Genomic DNA, 14,497 nt, shown 5'->3' with positions numbered 1-14,497 from the left:
GGGTGGGTGTGAGGCTGCTAGCCAGGTGAGGTGCAGTGGTTCTGTCCCCTGGTCTTGGTGCAGCAGCATAAACCCTAGGAAGGTCCATCAGCTGAGGACATCAGTGTAGAGTACAGGAATCTTTGGTGGCCAAGGCTGTATGTGTCTGCAGTAGCAGTGAAGGCTTCTGGTGTCCTATTTTCCACCACAGGGGGGGTCACCACTGAGGATGTCCATCTTAGAGCTGGGGTCCAGGGTGTGAGTGTACACAGTGGTAATGCTGGTGTCTGGGAAGTAGGCAGATAAAGAGTGGTTGTGGCAGTGGGGCCCAAGGTATGGGCATGCATAGAACGGTGGTGGTGCCAAGGTCTGGGATGCAGGCACAACTGTGACAGCAAATGGTGCTAGTTTCTGGGACACAGGCCTCAGTGGAACATTGGTGATGCTGGAGTCTGGGGCATGGGCATGCGAGGAGCAGAGGCGAAAGTACCTGGGGATGTATGTTGGAATGCTAGTGCAGAGTTGATAGGCAAAAATGGGTCCTTCTCTGAGAAGTATGAACTCTGTGCAGCTCCATCAGCTGGAGTCAGTATTGGTGATGACTGAAAGGGTCCTCAGTAGTGAGAGATCCTCTCCTTTTCTCCCATGGGGAAAAGTCATGGCCAATGGAATCCTTCTTGGCATCAACCTGTGCCAGACTGGGGGAGGCGGTGATATCGGAAAATGCTTCTGATACATTTTTATGCTGTCATCTTAAGATTTTGTGATCCAGTTTGGTTGCTGCAGCTTTTTCATTGTATTCTGGAACTCTCCCAGAGCTGTTTTTGCCAGTAAGTAGTTGTTTAATCATTATTTTTCTGGGGATGTCAACATTCGGACCTCCTAGTATACCATGTTGCTGACATCAACTCCTCAATGTTGGCCCATTTAATAAGGAAATTGTTGTTTCCCCTTTTAGGTTTGCATCAGGTTCTAAAACCACACTGAGGCTGGGCACAGTGGCTCATGCCTGTAATCCCAGCACTTTGGGAGGCCGAGGTGGGTGGATCACTTGAGGTCAGGAGTTTGAGACCAGCCTGGCCAACATGGTGAAACCTCATCTCTACTAAAAATACAAAAAACTAGTCAGGTGTGGTGGCTTGTGCCTATAATTCCAGCTACTCAGGAGGCTGAGGCATGAGAATCGCTTGAACCCAGGAAGTGGAGGTTGCAGTGAGCCAAGATCGAGCCACTACACTCCAGCCTGGGTGACAGAACAAGACTCTGTCTCAAAAATAAAGCAAAATAATAATAATAAATAAAAATAAAAATAAAAACAGACTGAAAACTACTTAACAAAATTATAGGTTAAACTTTGGTTTTGCAGTTTTATACTTCCAGATTGAGCATAAAGACTTTTACCATATTCATAAAAATTTACCACAAATGACTATTTTCATATCATATAACACAGATACAGAATAGCAGGGAACTTCAAGTCCTTGACAAACCTAGTGTGCAAAATAGGCCTGTATGAGCAAAGCTACACAGCAACCTCAATATCTTCATATATCTATTCGAGTGCAGTTAATCTTTGCATTTCATGAGTAGAAATGTAAAATTCACTCATAAATTGAAGATATCAAGCAATTTCTTTATATTTTCAAAATAACAGGTAAAACTGTCTGAGGAAAATAAATTGTTTGCTTGAGAAGTTTGTAACACAGATTTGAAGTGTATTTCTGTTTCCAATAATGAAGGAATCCATCTGTAAATGGAAGTATATTTATATATTTCATCCTAGCAAGAGGGAATGTGTATCTGTTTATGTGAAAATATTTTGTTTGTAGTGAAGCTTGCCTGTAAGCATCATATGCCTGAAGAACTAGGTCTTTTCTATGTAATTTTGTAAGCCAAGTCCCAGAATTTCCCTCAAATCCACCACCATAACTTGAAGTTCGTGTCACCACTATATCTTATTGTATTTCTGCAATGGTTTCCAAAATAGCCTTCTCCTTGAGCATATTTTTGTAACATGAAGATCTGGTGAAATTCACACTCTTGTTAATCTTCCAGGCTCATCTAAACTTACCAAACTTACCTACACACACACACACACACACACAAACATACACACACACACCACCACACAGCCACACATACATGCTCCTGCATTCCAGACTCTATTCAATATGTCTTTTCTTACCTCTATGATCTTCCCTATTGTTAGGACTTCACTCTGGCCATGTGATCCTGTTTCATTTCTCTCCCCACCAAGGACAATTTTATAATTAGTTTTAGTAAGATCTTGTATTTTCAGACAAGGAAACTTTTTTTTTTTCAGTTGCTTTCTATTGAAAAATTTAATATTCTAGATAAGTGATTTAATGTTTTCAAAATCTACGAAATTCCCTTATTTGTTTATACCTCAGAGGGGTCAATATTATAACTTCTGGATCAGTGTTATCTGGTTTCTGTGGTTTTTCATCAAAGTCTTGTGTTTCATACAGCAGTGTTCACCCTTATACATTCAATGTTTGGTTTCTTTGAACAGGAGACATATCTGACAAAGGTCAGCCTGAGCATGACTATCTCTGTATTTCATAGTCCATTTGTCACTTCTAAATTATTTTATATGAGGCAGACATTACTTGTGCTTCAAGTAACACTCAACATGTTTGTCTTCCTCATCCCATTCACTCTGTTTAATCTCACACCTGACAACTTCCTTTAAAACTCCTTTGTGTAATTTGCTTCTATTCATACTTTAGATTTTATATCCTTTAATAAGCAGTCTACAAGATTCAAAATTGGGTTTGGTGCCTTTTATATATGTTACTATAAGCTATTTTGTATTTACTACATGCAGTACCCACCAGAGATACTCCATAGGCTCAAATAGTCAATTTGTCTTGCAGAAAGCAGTTGACCACACTTGGCCTTGGATCCACCTAGAAGGATATAGGGTAAGAAACACAATATGCCAGAAGGGCTGTGTTAGGTGCGTCTTTTATATGAGAGTGTTTGTAGTAGTATAGGGTTAGCTAGTTTTCTTTGTCCTCAAAGTACAAATTCAACTATGAAGTAGTAGGATCACACAGGAAAATGTGGAGGTAATCCTGTCTTAGAAGTCCAGTGCTCCATAGGGGTCCATATCTCTTGTACCAATACTTGAGAGCAGCACTCCAGGATCCTGGAAATGGACATAGCCAGTTACAAAATTCACCACACTCAAGTGTCATATTACAATCCTTCTGGTCCAGATGCAGTTTGCCAGTAAGGAGTCATGTTCAACAATATAAAGTTATCTAGTAACAATGCTGGTATTCCACTTTTATCAGGTTTCATGAGACACAGAACTAGAAAGTTAACCAAAGGTAGGTTTTCATGAAGACGAAAGGGTGAAACAGGCTTTGTTTACTCTTTATCCACTATATATATATATTTTATATATATATATAATGTGGATATATATAAATATAAAAAAATTTTTATATATAAACATATATATATAATGTGGATATATATAATGTGGATATATAAATATATATTTATGCAATATATATTTATATTTATATATGTTTATATATAAACATATATAAATATATATGTTTATATATAAACATATATAAATATAAATATATATGTTTATATATAAATATATATAACTATAAATATATATGTTTATATATAAATATATATAAATATAAATATATATGTTTATATATAAATATATATAAATATAAATATATATTTATATATCCACATTATATATATCCACATTATATATATATCCACATTACATATATATCCACATTATTTATATATATATATACACATAATATATATACACATAATTTTAAGGTAATCTTCATCCTCTATTACAATCCTCAGAAGGCCCTCCAGAACATTTAGAATAAAAACTAAAGTTCCCACCAAGAATGAGAAATATCTTATTTGAGAGCCTTTGAATTTGCTCTTTCTTCTGCCTGCAGTATTCCGTTCCTAAATGTTCATTTGGTTAACTTTATTCAGTAATCTTTCAGATGTCACTTTTCAGAGAGTCCCTCTCTGACCACTTTACCCAGATTATCACCATCCACCACTCTCTACAGCCTTATCCTGTGTGATGGTTAATTTTATGTGTCAACTTGACTGGGCTAGGAAGTGCTCAAATAGTTGGTAAAACATTATTCCTGGATGTGTCTGTGAAGGGGTTTCTGGAAGAGATTAGCATTTGAATTGGTAAACTGAGTAAAGAAGATCACCCTTACCAATATGGATGGGCATCATCCAATCCATTGATGTCCCAAATAGAACAAAATGGGGGAGGAACAGTGAATTCTGTTTGAGCTGGGACATCCATCTTATCTTGCCCTAGGACATTAGAGCTCCAGGTTCTTGGGCCTTTGGACTCAGATTGGGACTTAGACCACTGGCCTTTCTGGTCTTCCAGCTTGCAGATGGCAGTTCTTGGCCTCCAGAATGACATGATGAGCCAATTCGTATAATAAATCTGTCTATCTATCTATATCCCTCCCTCCCTCCCTATCTATTTTCTATTGGTTCTGTTTCTTTGGAGAACCCTAATACACTCTGTTTTATTTTTTATATTACATTTACCTCTACGAGATGTTTTATGTGTATTTATTTCCCCTCTTCTTTTCTTTTTTTTCTTTTAGCAGGGTCTCACTCTGTCACCTAGGCTGGAGTGCAGTGGTGCAATTTCAGCTCATTACACCCTTGACCTCCCAGTTCAAAATCCTCCCACCTCAGCCTCCCAAGTAGCTGGGACTACAGGCATGCACCACCATGCCTGGCTACTTTTCGTAGAGAGGGTTTCACTATGTTACCCAAGCTGGTCTTGAACTCGTGAGTGTAAGAAATCTGCCTGCCTCAGCCTTCCAAAGTGCTGAGATTACAGGTGTGAGCCACTACACCTGGCCACCCCCTCTTCTTTTCTAAGCTAAATGTTCTATGAAAACCAAGACTTAGTCTATTAGCCTCTGAAATCCCAGTACCTAGAAAGTGCAGAGCAAAAAGTAGATGCTCAAAAAGTATTTACTGAATGAATTATTAATAACTGAGGAGAAGCTTTTATAAATTATCAGATTTGTTAACATTCTATAGCATTTCTCTCAAATTTTAAAAATCAAAACTCCTTCTATCCTCATCTCCTTTTATAACCAGTGCAAAACTGTCCCTGCTAGAAGTGGTCTCTCCTTCACAAAAAGTTCTAGCTCTCTCCTTCACAAAAAGTTGTAGCTCACTTCTTCCTGATAAATAGAGTGTATCACACCATTTCCAATACTATAATACATGTCTTTTAATCATTTTTATTATAATCACATACAAAGCAAAGGCTGTGTGTCATTTACTTTTTACATTATATGTGCCAGTTAGTGTGTTGATTATCTCCTTTATCTCATTGTGTCTTAATATGCATCACAGCTTTTAAAATATAATAGACACTCAAATATTTGAGTAAATAGATTAATGAATTTATCTCGTAAATTAACAAAGCAGGTAAGCCAACCTGCAGTTTGAGATGCCTCGGTGGACACTGGTTCATTGGAAGAGCTATGATGTCCTAGACAAACAAAAAAGGAGATTTAAGTCTTCCATGTCACTGAAAGAAAAATCAATGAGCTAGGTTTTTCTCTATTATAAAAAATCATTGATTAATATGCATGCTTTATAAAAATAGCAATACATTAGGGTCAGAAATCATGTACATGAATACCTGCTTTTCAATATTTGGTTATGTAATCTGGCACTTCCTGGTGCATATCTTCTCATCTATAAAAAGGAAACCATACTATCAATCTCAAATAAACTTTGGTGAGAATTAAAGGATACTTTACATAATTGCCGAATGCCATGGGCATCACACAACTGATACTCAGCATAAAGGCATACCTTGGAGATACTGCATGTTTGGTTGCAGACCACCACAATAAAACAAATATCACAATAAAGCAAGTCACATAAACTTTTTGATTTCCTAGTGCATATAAAAGTTATGTTTACACTATACTGTAGTCTCTTAAGTGTGTAATAGCATTATATTTAAAATGTATATACTTTATTTAAAAATAATTTATTGCTAAAAATGTTAACAATCTTTTGGTCTTTCGGCAAGTTGTAATCTTGCTGGTGGCGAGAGGTCTTGCCTCGATGTTGATTGCTGTTGATCAATCAGGGTGGTGGTTGCTGAAGGTTGGGGGATTGGCTATGGCAGTTTCTTACAACAGGACAACAATGAAGTTTGCCATATCAATTGATTATTCCTTTCACAAAAGATTTCTCTGTAGCATGTGATGCTATTTGATAGCATTTTACCCACAATATAACTTCTTTCAAAATTTGAGTCAATCTTTTCAAATCCTGTTAACTACATTTCTGTAATATTCTAAATCTTTTTTTTTGGTCATTTCAGCTATGTTCACAGCTTCACCAGGAGTAAATTCAATCTCAAGAAACCACTTTCTTTGCTCATCCATAAGAAGCAACTCCTTATCCCTTCAAGTTTTGTCATGAGATTGTAGTAATTCAGTCACATCTTCAGGCTCCACTTCTGGTTCTCTTGCCATTTCTACCACATCTGCAGTAACTTCCTCCACTGAAGTCTTGAACCCCTCAAAGTCATCCATAAAGACGGGGATCACCTTCTCTCATACTCATGATATTTTGACCTCCCACTAATGATGAATGTTCTTAATGGCACCTATAATGGTAAATTATTTCCAGAAGGTTTTCAATCTTCCTTGCCCAGATCTATCAGAGGAATCACTTTCCATTGTAGCTATGGCCTTACAAAACACATTTCTTAAATAATAAGACAAATAATAAGTCAAAATTGCTCCTTGATTCACGGGGTGCAGAATGGATGTTGTGTTAGTAGGCATAAAAACAGCATTAATCTACTTGTACATCTCCATCAGAGAGCTCTGGGTGACCTGGTGTACTGTCAACAAGAGTAATATTCTGAAAGAAATCTGTTTTTTTTTTCTCAGTACTAGATCTCAACAGTGGGCTTAAAATAGTCAGTGAACAGATGTGCTACTACCCAGGCGTTGTTAATCTATTTATAGAGCACTGGGAGATTATATTTCACATAATTCTTAAGGGGCCTAGGGGTTTTGGAATAGTAAATGAGCACTGGCTTCCACTTAAAGTCATCAGGTACATTAGCTCCTCACAACAAAGGTAGTCTGTCCATTGAAGCTTTGAAGCCAAGCATTAACTTCTTCTCTCTAGATATGTCATAGATGACATGTTTTTCCAGTATAAGGCTGTTTTATCTGTATTGTAAATCTGTTGTTTACTATAACCACCTTCATCAGTTATCTTAGTTAAATCTTTTGGATAATTTGCTGCAGCTTCTCCATCAGCACTTGCTGCCTCATCTTGCACTTATAAGAGATGGCTTCTTCCTTAAAGCTCATAAACCAACCTCTGCTAGCTTCCAACTTTCCTTCTGCGGCTTTCTCACCTCTCTCTCTTCACAAAATTGATGACACTTAGGCTTTGGCTTAAGAGCACATTGTGGCTGGTTTTGATAGTCTATTGAGACCACTCAATTGCATATCAGCAATAAGGCTGTTTCACTTTCTTATCATTGGTGTGTTCACTAGAGTAGCACTTTTAATTTCCTTCAAGAACTTTTCCTTTGAATTCACAACCTGGCTAACTGTTTGGCACAAAAGACCTAGCTTTTGGACTATACCAGCTTTTGACTTGCCTTCCTCACTAAGCTCAATAATGTCTAACTTTTTATTTAAAGTGAGAGACATGTGACTCTTCTTTTCACTTGAATACTTAGAGGCCATTGTGGGGTTATTAATTGGCCTAATTTCAATATGTGTCTCAGAAAATAGGGAGGCCCTATGAGAGGGAGAGAGATGGGGGAATGGTTAATTAGTGGAGCAGTCAGAACAGGCACAACATTTATTGATTAAGTTCACATCTTATATGGACATGGTTCATGGTGCTGCAAAACAATTACAAGAGTAACATAAAAGATCACTGCTCACAGATCATCATAACAGATATAATAATAATAAAAAGGTTTGAAATATTGTGAGAAATGTCAAAATATGACAGACAGGAAGTGAGCACATGCTGTTGGAAAAATGGTGCCAAGAGACATGCTCAATGCAGGTTTGCCACAGTCAATTTGTATAAAACACAATAGCTGCAACGCACAATAAAGTGAAGCAAAATAAAACAGGGTATGCCTATAGATTTATGGAAGAGAAGGAGGAAGAGATGTAATAAAGAATGGTGTAACAAACACAGAAAGGAAAGAAGCCATGGTGGAAAAGAAACATTTTGATCACATTAATCCAGTGTAATAGCCTCCAATGTAATCACATTCAATCTTAGCTGTTGCTTAACATGAAGAAATACATTTGCCAAATCAGAGTCAATAATAAGCCCTCTTTTGTTTATTAGGAATGGCAAATCCCAGTAAAATATGCTTTCTTGGAGAAATTATGTGAGTTTCTCAGCACTGTAATTACCCACATTGGTATCAGTTGTCATGCAGGCAAACAGGAGCAGCGTTTAATCTATTTGGATTTTAAACACCAGTAAGACTTCAGAAAACAATCTGACCTCCAATCTATAGTTACAGACAGCAAAGGAGTTTAGGAGAGCCTGATACATAATTGTGTTTGGGTAGCCTCTTAAAGTTTTCAAAGCCCATTCATCTTTGCATAATTATTTTTTCTTTTTGATGCTAACAGCATAAAGATTTAAAAAATACTATTTCCATTTTGTAGCTGAGAAAACTTCAAATAACTGTGTTATCTAAGGTTAAGAATGAGGTTTAGAGTTAAAGTCTTCTAACTGTATGTCTTTTTTTCCCTAATGCTGAAGTGACACTTTGATAATCGTGTCTTATTTCCATACTGACATTCAGCAATTTTATGAACAAAGAAATATTCACTTTGAAACCTTCAAGGGTGGGAACACTTGCACTGGGGCCTCTAATAAAGGACAGATAAATATATGCCTTCATATTTCTTGAAGTAGTTGTAGTCTGATTTTCTCTCTTGGCCTGGCATAGTATCCACAGCTTTGTCAGTTGTGTAGCAGAAGTGGTGATAAATTCAGCTTTGAAAGGATGTAAAAGCCAGAAGCCAAATGGAATTGGATTCCATGGGCAGTGATACCCCTGCTATGCACTCCTAATCTCTGATGATTTAAACAGAGCTTGAGGATATTGACCTCTTTTCATTCTATGATTAGAGTAACTAAGCAATCTTTAGTGTGTATAATAAAAACTATGCACTTAAGTAAGAAAAATATTTACAGCATCATTCAACAAATATTTGCATCATGAAGAAGTTGACGATACATGAAATAATTGAAAGATAATGAAGTAGCCAATTTTGTAATTTTGTAGTTTATAATTTAACAAAAAGTGAAATCTGTGAGGTTCTTAATTTACATTGCTGATTCCTTTTTTTTTGGTCGAGGAACACAGCACTTAACTTTTTGAATAACACTACATCCCACTAAAGAAATAAAGTATATCTCAGTCTTTCTAACAATTTGAGGGAAAAGCATTTTGTATTCATAACAATCCTAGTGAAAACAAACACTTTAATTATTAAACATTGCTAACTAGATTCATCATATTCATATTAAAATTGTTTTAAATGAGTATGTTTCGGTGTTGAAAATAGGTTAGAGTAGGCTATAGCAAATTTTCTCTGTCAAAATTTCCTCTAGTTGTGTATGTCCATATAGTCCTCTACTTTAGGCCAGCCATCCCCCTAAAGCTGATAGTACACTCCATAATACCGTAATAATCTGTTGAACCACAGAGTCACAAGTTGTTGAGTGGCATAAATATATAGGACTTAAAATCACTCCTTAAAGGCAATTGTGATCTAATCATATACCAAGCACATGTCTATTCCACAACATTAGAGAGGCACGGTGAAACCTGATTTCTTTCCACCCTAAAATAGATAATTAGCCAGAGAAAATAAGGGGTTCAATCATTTAATACAATGAAAATAGCTGTATTTCTATTAGTTTTCAGGAGCCAGTCCCCATGTATATATGTGGAAATTGAAGAGTTCCTTATGAGAACACAATACCCCCATCAAAGGTGGAAGTGATAGGTTTTATCATTCAATAAATGCTGGGAGATACCTGCCTAATTCTCATATAATTAACAAATTTGATAAATGAAGCTAAGAATGAATATTATTGTAGATATGTAGCAGGGTAGGGTAAGAGTAGGGAGGTATCAGCCCAACTATGTAAACACCAGAGAAGAAAAATTTAGAATTATTTATTGTCTTTTAAATTCATAGCTTAGGTTTGGGCCCTTGTAAGCTCTAGCTTGCCAATGAATTAAGTATTTGCTTAAAATAATCATCATGTATCCTTATTCTCCAATTCTTTGTCATGTGAGCTGTTGACAGTTACATGTGATTTTAATTTTACCTTCTCAATCAGACTTTATTTCTGGTGTCCATGGGAAGTAACAAACTTCTAAAAGAAGATCACTCAAATCCACTATACATTGCATATTTGATTTTCTCCTTCATTTCCTCAAATAAAAACAAATACAGCTTTGTGAACTATCAAATTTTTCAAAATAAAGTACAGAATGCCAGTACCAGTATTTAGCGGATCTGTAGTCAATAGACTAAAGTTAGATATACTACTCTTTAAATAATTTAAAATAGTATCTACTACTATACTACTATATTAAAATCAAATAAAACAATTTAAAATAAGATATACTTCTGACATCATCCTTATTAAGCCTATAGAAGAGAAAGATCTGCAATAGAAACAAACAGACATAATCTAAGGATCCTGACCTTAAGAAATTTACAATTTTGGCAGAGAAACAAGACAGACACACTCAAAATTAAATAATAATTCAGGACAATAACATAAGAAATGTCTATAGAAGTTTATCCTTTTTATAAGCTACTTTTTGAAGTTTGTCACTTTGTCAGACTAATCTTTGGGATTTATTGATTGCAAAAGCTATTCATATTTTAGGATAGCATTTTCTAATATTTCCACCAGAAATAACATAAAGGAGATTTTAGTGATTAGCTGAAAATAAAAAAGGACAGAGTAAGAGGAAAGAAAAAAAGGTATTATATTTGCCTTTTGGAATTATAAGAGTCTAAAGTTAGAAAACTAAGGTGAGCATTTATATAATGATTAGACAGCTTTCCCAGGGACAGCCTACTTTTAAAAATAATAGCTATCACACATTGATTGCAATCATTAAACTAAGTGCTATATAACCCTCATGTTTAATGCATCATCTAATTTATTACTTAAAACTCATTATTGGTATTATTCTTCCTAGGAGTAAAACACTAATGCAAGTTCACACAACTTGAAATAGGTGAAGTCAAGCTTCCAAATGAGGTCTATTTGACACAGAATCCAATGTCTCTCTTACTTCCTAAGAAAGGAATAAAAAATGCTTATTGCATTTGTTCTGTATCTACATACCTTTAATGAAGTAGCAGTATGCTGAAAATATAGATGAAGAACTGCCTAAATTCACAGTGCTAATATGACTCATTTCATAGAACCTAAAAGAAGGATTAAATTTAAAAAGGCTTACTGAGTGGCAATGGAAGTAAAGGAAGTTGAAGGTGTTGTGCTTTCTCTAAGAATTCACCCAAGGCCTTTAAGTCTGTACTTACCCAAGAAGAGGAAATTTGCAATCTAGGTGAAAGGGGTGAGCAAATCTAGGATGTCAGGGAAGAGATCTTGGAATTGTCTATTTTGGAATCTAGACAGGACGACTTGAAAAAAAAAGTGCTTCTAGGATGCTGCTGAAAGATTAAGGTACTAGAGAGAAAAAGGAGTGAAGAACAAGTTCAAAGAGTGGGAAACATGGAAAGGTGGAAAGGTTCACTGTTTGATATTTTGGAGGTGGTGCTCTGCTGTCAGAGAAGTGGGACCTTGACCATGAGTAGAAAGAAAAAAATGAAGGTTGCTAAAGTTAATAAGGTCTAGGAAGTGAGTAAGGAGGTTATTGGAAGTGTCACTAGTATGGATGCTGAAGTCACTGAGGATATCTGCCATTCAAATAAACCTTTGTGATATTAAGTATAACTAATGACATCACAAAAAGCAGTACATTTGATAAAACAATCACATTTTGACAATATTGTAATAAATTTCTTTAAGAAATCATCCAGGTGATTCACTCAAAGTGGTTACACTTATATTCATAAATAACTTTAAAAATACTTTATAGGTGAAAAGGTCAGGTCGCCAGGGTTTCAGGTGGAATTCATGGAACTCTGGAGTTTCAGGTGGAACTCATGGAACTCATGGAACGCTGGAGCCCCACACCTCGCCCCCGAAGTCTGTCCCTCATTCAAACCAACTAGCCTTGAAGCACGCCCCTTCCTTCATAACAGTCTCCACTGCCCACTTCCGGTTCCGTCACACAACCGCCATTCACCATCTGCCATTCCTCGCCACTGCTGCCGCTGCCTGCGCTACTGCCTTTGCCTGCGCGCTCATTGTCAGCGCTGCCCGCCATGGCCACCGCCCGGCTGTCGCAGGTGCGCCACAACTACCACACCAACTGCGAGGCCGCCATCAACAGCCACATCGACCTGGAGCTCCACGCCTCCTATGTGTACCTGTCCATGGCTTTCTACTTTGAACGGGACGACGTGGCCCTGGAGCACTTTGGCCGCTACTTCCTGCACCAGTCAGACGAGAAGATGGAGCATGCCCAGGAGCTGATGAGGCTGCAGAACCAGCGCAGTGGCCGCATCTGCCTTCATGACATCAGGGAGCCAGAGCGCCAAGGCTGGCAGAGCGGGCTCGAGGCCATGGAGTGTGCCTTCCACCTGGAGAAGAGCGTCAACTACAGCCTCCTGGAGCTGCACCAGCTGGCCGTGGAGAAGGGCGAGCCCAGCTGTGCGACTTCCTGGAGAGCCACTACCTACACCAACAGGTCAAGACCATCGAAGAGCTGGGTGGCTATGTGAACAACCTGGGGAAGATGTGGGTCCCAGAAACTGGCCTGGCTGAGAACCTGTTTAACAAGCTCTCCCTGAGCCACAGCGACAAAGAGACCTGAGCCCAGACGGGCCCCACAGCCACAAGGTGCCTTCCCTGGGTCGGGCCACCTGGCGGGGCGTGCATGTTACCCTTTCAGAACCTTCTCTTCAGTTTTTTCCTTTCAGTTTTACCATTGTTAGCAATAAAGTTATCTGGTTCTCAAAGCGATGAAGGTGTCCAGTTGAGGCGTATCTGCAAAACTCTCACCTTTTACTAACTAGGGCAAATCCCCATGCAAGTTTAAAAGGGTTTCCAGCACTCTCTCCACCCAGGGCTGCTCCATCTGCATGCAGCTCGGGGTCTCTAAGGATGGAGGTGCAAAGTATTCTATGAGTCACTGTAAAACACATTAATCTTTTCTTTCTAAGTTATGTGGATATATGGGGTAGGGAGGGTTGGGTGGGTGGTCTTAGGCCCTTGTGTCTGTGGGTGCATGTGCATGGTAAAGTGTAAAATATGGTCTAGAATTCATCCTAGTGGTTGTCTCTGGGGAAAAAGTCAGGAGAATGGGATTGGGCAGGGATTAAAATAATGAGGTTTTTAATTTTACATGAAAAGTTTTCTTTTTTAAATATGCAAATGCTAACATTTCTTGATTCTGGGTAGCAAGATGGGGTATTTGGAAGATGACATGGCAGAGTGTCTCTTTGGCAAGCTTACCCTGAGTAATAGTGATAATGGAAACTGAGACTTAAGCTGGCTTCCCCATTGCTAGGAGATGCATTTCTGTGGTCACCAGGGCTGGGCATGCATATTGCCCTTACAAAACCTCTACTTATTCATTTTTATTTTTTTTCTCTTTGATTGAATCATTTATTCCATTAAAGTGACGTGGTACCAAAGAAAAACAAATTACCTCAATAGAAGAGCTGAAAAATATAAGGTCAAAGTTGGGAGTCAAGTTTATAGTATTGAATATAAAGTAGAACTCTGGCTACTTTGAAGAATATAGGGGTGTCGGGGAGGGTTGAAGATAGAGACACTGTAGTTGGTGCAGATGAGAGGCTAGCATGTCTTGAAATGTGATGGTGGCTGAGGAAATGAAGGGAGGTAGACAAGTTCCAGATAGATTTTGGACAAGTCAACAAGAATTGCTCATGGATGGGAAATGAGGAATGTGAGATGGGGAAAATAACCTATGTTCCGGGGTTTGGCCTTGAGCACCTGGGTTAAAGGTGACATTTTAAAATCTGGGGAGCTTGCAGGGGGGACACCTGGGGTGGAGGGTTGGGGAAGGCATATAATGTATAATCAGAGATTCCTATTAGACATTTAAGTCAAAATGTCATGCAGTTAGCAGGAAAAATGAATGCCGCTTTTGGAAATGAACACATTGGGAGATCATTCTATAAATGGTATTGAAATCATGTGACTGGATAAACTCATCAGAAAAAGAGTGTAACAGAGTATGGCATAGCCAGCCCCAAGCCCATGTAAGCTAACATTCTGAGGTTGG

General features: G+C 37.8%; 1 pseudogene; it reads left to right on the top strand.

Moving 5' to 3' along the window:
- The first annotated feature begins 12,509 nt into the window (after positions 1 to 12,509).
- On the top strand, positions 12,510 to 13,119 carry LOC100462343 (ferritin heavy polypeptide-like 17; annotated as a pseudogene).
- The last annotated feature ends 1,378 nt before the right edge of the window (positions 13,120 to 14,497 follow it).

This window comes from Pongo abelii, chromosome X (genome assembly GCF_028885655.2).
Source record: "Pongo abelii isolate AG06213 chromosome X, NHGRI_mPonAbe1-v2.0_pri, whole genome shotgun sequence".
Taxonomy (NCBI): Eukaryota; Metazoa; Chordata; class Mammalia; order Primates; family Hominidae; genus Pongo; species Pongo abelii.
Note: the sequence above shows the minus strand (reverse complement) of the source record. Positions and strands in the feature narration are given on the sequence as shown.